Here is a 6,000-nt window from a genome sequence, read left to right as displayed (position 1 = left end):
GCTCTCCGTCGCGCTGCGGCCGGGCCGTCACCCCATCCGGCCGATGCCAATATGGGCGGCGGCTGCGGCAGATGTGCGGCGAACCCAGCAGATTGCAATTTCATCGGCGCAGACGGGCGGCCGAGAGGAATAGGCGAAAGGAAGAGCGAGACGCCAGTGTAACTGAGGATGGTGACTGACAGTCAAAGGAGCGAGTCAGTGTATCTGCCTAATAGTGCCCGTTGCTCAGTACGTTTTTGTGGTCATCTTTGGTCATCGCCCGATGGCCGGAGATGCCAGCGGAAGGGTCAGGGAATGACAGCGGAGCAGATAAGCGGTTTAGGTGCGGGCCCTCTCTGAACAAAACGGTTTTCATACGAAAACTCGTACGCATGGCACGCCAGTAGCTAGTCGTTAAAGGTCGTCTCCTTTTCAGAGTATGGATGTGAGAAAACTAGTAGTTAAAAAGCCTCCGCAAGCTTACCTTTGTGACTTTACTTTCAGTAGACAAGCTTACCATGGTTTCCGAGTGCCAACGACAGACGAAAAAACAATGGTGTGTAGGTGAGCCTTCTACTTATGGTGAGCCTTCTGCGTAGTGGTATGTAAGTGAATCTTCTACAAGAAGGTACGCTATGACGCACAAGGGTTTTTTTATTTTGCGTCTTGGTGGTGCCAGTGCGACATCGCTGTCCTTGCCCTGCGCTCGCTACCGGCGCGAACTCACGTCACACAATGCCAAGTCCGAGCTCGTCACGTACAAGCCTCGGCACTTTCTTCACGCGAAATATTTACAAAGCATTTTACCTATTTCGTGCCGGTCATCCTGTGCTGCACGACGACATCCGGGCTGTTTCATGTAATTTCCACCATCGCGCGTCACCGAGTCATTTTTCCTCTCCGATGGCCAGATCCGGCTCTCCAGCCCTGTTCATCCATTTCCTCGCCCGCCCCTGCTGATCTCGCCACATCTGACAGCAGCTTACGCCGGGTCCGAACAGGTGGCGACTTTCCACGCCGCCGGCCGATACTGCCATCGGTCGAAACCTGCCTCGCTGCCAACGGCGGCTTACCGCCGGTCGCCAGCCGACGCAATCTGCGGCAGCAGCGCCGCTCGGGCGCACCAGTGGGACGAACAATCGCGAGGGCGAGCCCCGCAAGCGAGCCTCGCATGAACCGAGTGGGGCGAACTGCCACGGACGAACCTCGTACGAGCCGCCACAGACGAACCCTGCACGAACCAAGCGGGGCGAGCCGCCGCGGACGAGCGCTGCACCAGCCGAGCCAGACAAGCGTACGCGCCGCTAGGTCGCGGGCCGGGCAGGCTCGTCCGTGACATGTGATCTTGTTCGGTGGGCTAACTGGATCAATCAGGGAATTTATGGCGCCATTCGGGTATTTGAGGGAGGCTGCTCTACGACATAGCGGCTCACATTTATTGGATAATGATCACCCGAGCCGCTCAGACCTCGTGATTTGACGGGTTAGTGATTCATTGAACACGGCGTATGCCTATTGTCGGCAATGATTCTCTGTGGAATGCTCTCGAAGGCTGATTAATGTGCAAAATGTGGCAGGTGTGCTATGAAACGATTGCTTTTAAGCACTGTCATATGGTAAGATAGTAATCCGATCGCGCACACCATTTTTACACATGTTAAAGCCGGTCAAAGCAAAAAAGTGTGACCGCAGAACTCAAGCAGGTCCAGCGTATTGTACGGCGCTCCCTTCGAACACTCACGCGTGCCTTGGAAGCCGATTAGCGGCACTGTCATACAGCTGCCAGCAAAAAACAACTTTGCTTAGACGAGCGAGTTGAGTCATTGATTATCACTGCCGTGCAATACAAACAGTGGTTCAGCTATCATCTGATGTCCTGATGATATGTTGACGGTCCTGACGCATGATCAGAAAGGATCGTGCTGAATAACGTGATGTTGCACAAGGCACAACATTTTATTATGGAGGGCACGTGAGCAGCTCACGCACCGAAATCGGCAATATCGCTTCTGCTAGTTCCGGGGATGGCGATGGTGTGCTTGATCAATTTGCTTTCGGTTCATTGCACCGTTAAATAACTCCGGCATTTGTTAATAAACAACTTTGATTATAAAGATGGTTATCAATCATGATCACCCTAAAACAGGGACATGAAAATGAAGGGAGCGTCCGGCTGAATCGGACCTTCCACGCAAACAAAAGGATCCTAACATTCCACAAGCCTTTGGCGGGTCGTGTATTGGCCCGCGCGCAGCCCAGTACATCCTGAGACCTGTCGGCACCCCCGTTGTTCAAGTTGTGGCCTATGGGGATTTGATTGTCATCTGTCACGTTTGCAAGCAGACATGAGCCTGGTTCCCAATATTTCTTCCCGGGAACCGACACCCGGTTCCTGGTTCTGGAGCCAAGAGAAACTCAGCAACCAGTCTAGAATTAGATCGAGGGAAGCAGCAGAAACAAGAATTGAGCCTCACATGAATCCGGAAGATCCAGGAAGTACCAGGATCCAGCCAAGTCAGATAATCCAGCAAGGACCAAGATCAAGCCTGACAAGAAGATGAAAGATCCAGCAAGAACTAAGATCCAGTCTGACGTCAAGCCAAGAAAAACAGCAAGAACCCATCATCCAGCCCGTCATCATGTGGAAAGACGTGACAAGTACCAAGAACCCATGAAAAATGAGCTATTTCGTTTGCTTTATTACCACAATGACGAACGGAGATGGTTTGCTAACTTTTGCTTACCATGTTCTTCATTCGACCATGCGCCACCCGCATTGCGGGTGATAAAAGTGTAATTTTTTCGCCGAACAAATTTTTGGAGGAAAAATTGCCGCTAATAGCGTAATGCGTCACCAGGTGACAAACTGGTCATCAAGTCCATGCCCAGTAGTGCCATCAGTAATCAGCCTATCATCGAAAGACTCTTTCATCACTGGAATTTTCAATATCATGCAGATAACTGCAACGTTCAATCATACACTGCCCTTGGACAAATGTGAGAATAAGTGCTTCTGCTAGGAAAGCAGACCTCATAGGATAGCTGGATCACAATACCATAGAACATCATAATATTTAAAGTAAAACTCTAGGTGAAGGGGGATAGGGCGATGAAGCCTGTGCCCCCCCCCCCCCCGCCTCCCACATTCCTCATTGCCTAAATTTGCTACACCACTCAACTCCTCACTTTTATCACCTTCTCGTTGCCTGGATCATTGCCTATCATATAAATTTCCAGCAACCAAGATTCATGTTAACAAAAGGGTCAGCTGTGAATCATTGCTTAAAAGCTATCAAAGCATTGATGAAATAATTGCATTTAAGGAGGGACATAGTTTTTGAAGATAGGTTAGGGAGCAGTGAAAAATTACGCAAGGAACCCCAAATATGGATGTCTCCCAGATTAACACACTTCTTCACACTTAGGGGAGCCCTGAAGTAGATTAGAAGTAGGACCACACCTGATTTGAAGATATTTGTGGCTGGTAACCATTCTCAATCAGGACAAGCACAACGATGGCATAAACTGGTTCTTCAGAACCATTATCACCTCCTGTTACTTCATTCATGAGTTGCGCCATCAGGCTTCAGCATCAAATCCGCGGCTCTTTGAAAGAAAAAAGGCTGGTCGTTTGTGGCTTCTTCATTGAGTCAACAGCCCTTTCCGTGTCATGAAAAGGCGGTTTGGATAATCACAGGTCAATTTCTACCCTGATCGGATCATCCCGCTGACTTACCCTAAGCTGTCAATGCCTCTCGTCGCTGAGGACAGGATGCTAAATCACGGCACAGCCAACGAAGTAAACAAGAACAGAAATTATGCCCTAGGCAGGTATTCATGACACTGCAATGCGAATGCCACTTGCAAAATTGCAGTGCATTAAAAGTCACCGCCCGCCTCATGTCAGTCGCATCACAACAACTGAAACACGCCCATGCGGCCAGATGAATAATCATATTTATATATTTTCAGTACTTTACGCTGTCTAGTCTAGGACACTGAGAGTCGGCTGTTAAAAACAGCGAATCGGCCGACCGGACGGGCCATTGGAATCACAGTAATTTGTCGGAGACCTGCCACCGGGTCGGTCCACCAGCTAAAAATGATAGGATATTTTCGTCGCCGGGTTGGGATGAAACCTAGAAAAGATATCAGAGTACCGTGGAGCACGGTAAAGAGGTTTTACAGAAACGTCCGCTTGTGTTGTGTAAAGGAATTTACTGCCATGGAGGCGTAATATCTATAAATGGAGACCTCACGTTGTGTTTTGCATAGTGTGTTGTATTTTTTCGGCTTGGCCGTCATCAAAAGTTGCCGTCTAGAAACATTTTTGCCACCAGCCTACGCGTGACTATATGCATTTTTGTCGCCGATCGTATCCACCAAGTCAGCAGGTTTTACCACCCCTGACCCGCACACCAGCCAACCGCACATTATTCACTCGCACATCATTCACCCGCACATCAACCCCGGCACATCAACCCCCGCCTATTATCCACCCGCACATAGTTCACCCGCACACCAACCCCCGCACATCGACCTCCCGCACATTATCCACCCGCACATCAACCACCTGCATTCCACTAACCCGCGCATCACCCACCTGCGCAGCACCCGTACTTCACCCACCCGAACATTACCCACCCGCGCACCACCCGCACATCACCCATCCGCACATCACCCACCCGCAAAGCAAGCACCCGCACATCTCGGCTACAACCAGCAACCGATAACAGGGTACTACCGGCGGCCAACGGTATGATCACACTGCACACTGTCCAAGTAGTGGCAAATGTTTCCACGAATGTCGTATGCAGTTGATCCATGCGCAACAGATCTCTTCATTCCAGCCAGAACGGAGACGCTTGTCCACAAACAATATGGCTATGGTGAGTCTGTCCGCCTGTCCGTCCGTCCATCCGTCCACCCGTCCGTCTGTCCGCCTGTCCGTCCGTCCGTCCGTCCGTCCGTCCGTCCATCTTTCCTCATTTTACGCCGCTTCGTAACAGAAGCTGCAGAGATTGAGTGAAAAAAATGCCGAATGGAGCGGCGAGAGAGCTGACGCGTGGCTGCCGCTGCCTTGGGAAAGCAGCGGCGCGCGGTATTTACGCGAGGTGTGTTTTGGAATTGCTGCAACACGAGCCCAGAAACATTTCGGCAGCGCTGGTAAATAACAGCGACTTGTATAAGGAAATCTAGCCGGGGTAGTGGCAAACAAAATGATTTACTTAGCGCTTATGAAATGCGTGACAAAACTCCAACCGCGTTGAGCATTCGGAGAGTAGATTTTGAAATCTGGGTAGACGACGCTGGTTTTGGGTTGGTGAAAAGCTCGCATGCTAATGAAGCTGCGTGCTTTGGATTCTTTGCTCTGGGTATGTTGCTCCACTATGGGTGGCCCACTCGGGGCCACGGCCCCGCAAGCGGCTAACGGACAATGTGGCTAACGGCCGAATAACGGCCGTCTATGGCTATCGGCCGAATACATGGCTAACGGACTTCCCCAGAACAGTCGCCACCGCTGGAGTTGCACCGCATCTGCGGGCTCCATACCAGTGTTTGATTGAGATTCTATGAAGGATATTCCTACTGCCTAATGCTTAATTCTTATAGCAAAAAGGATTGTAAACGTTTGCAACGGTGTTGCATCGCACTTATATGAACTGGCGGGGATAGGGAGTTGGGGTGAGTAATCACTGCCCCGTTTTCCCCAAAGTTGGACGCGATTCGTCCTATTTCGCTGCGCGGAAAAAACTTCGATAGAGATAAAGTCTTCTCTCCATCGTTTTGATGCTTATGTGTCCCTTGTCTTTATCTCTCATTATAAAATACATGGGTGCGATGTGGTATGGTAGCAGCCAAGGTTTTCATCGCACCGAAAATTGTCTGGTCATGACAGATATATATATAGCTAATTCAAAAATAAATCCTTGAAACGCTAATACTTTGGGACAAAAAAGCACCTGAACAGCTCCTGTCATGCAAGTTATATTGTTCTGCTCTGCTGCATAGCAAAGCAAA

The 6,000-nt window shown here is 50.0% G+C and overlaps 1 protein-coding gene across 1 annotated transcript in view; it reads right to left on the bottom strand.

Moving 5' to 3' along the window:
• The window catches only part of LOC119095997 (tachykinin-like peptides receptor 99D), a 102,235-nt gene that overhangs the window by 65,079 nt on the left and 31,156 nt on the right, over positions 1-6,000 (bottom strand). The window lies entirely within an intron of this gene.

Source organism: Pollicipes pollicipes, unplaced genomic scaffold (assembly GCF_011947565.3).
Source record: "Pollicipes pollicipes isolate AB1234 unplaced genomic scaffold, Ppol_2.1 Scaffold_1827;HRSCAF=2136_pilon_pilon_pilon, whole genome shotgun sequence".
In the NCBI taxonomy this organism is placed as follows: domain Eukaryota; kingdom Metazoa; phylum Arthropoda; class Thecostraca; order Pollicipedomorpha; family Pollicipedidae; genus Pollicipes; species Pollicipes pollicipes.
The sequence above is the reverse complement of the archived record's forward strand: the minus strand, read 5'-3'. Positions and strand labels throughout refer to the sequence as shown.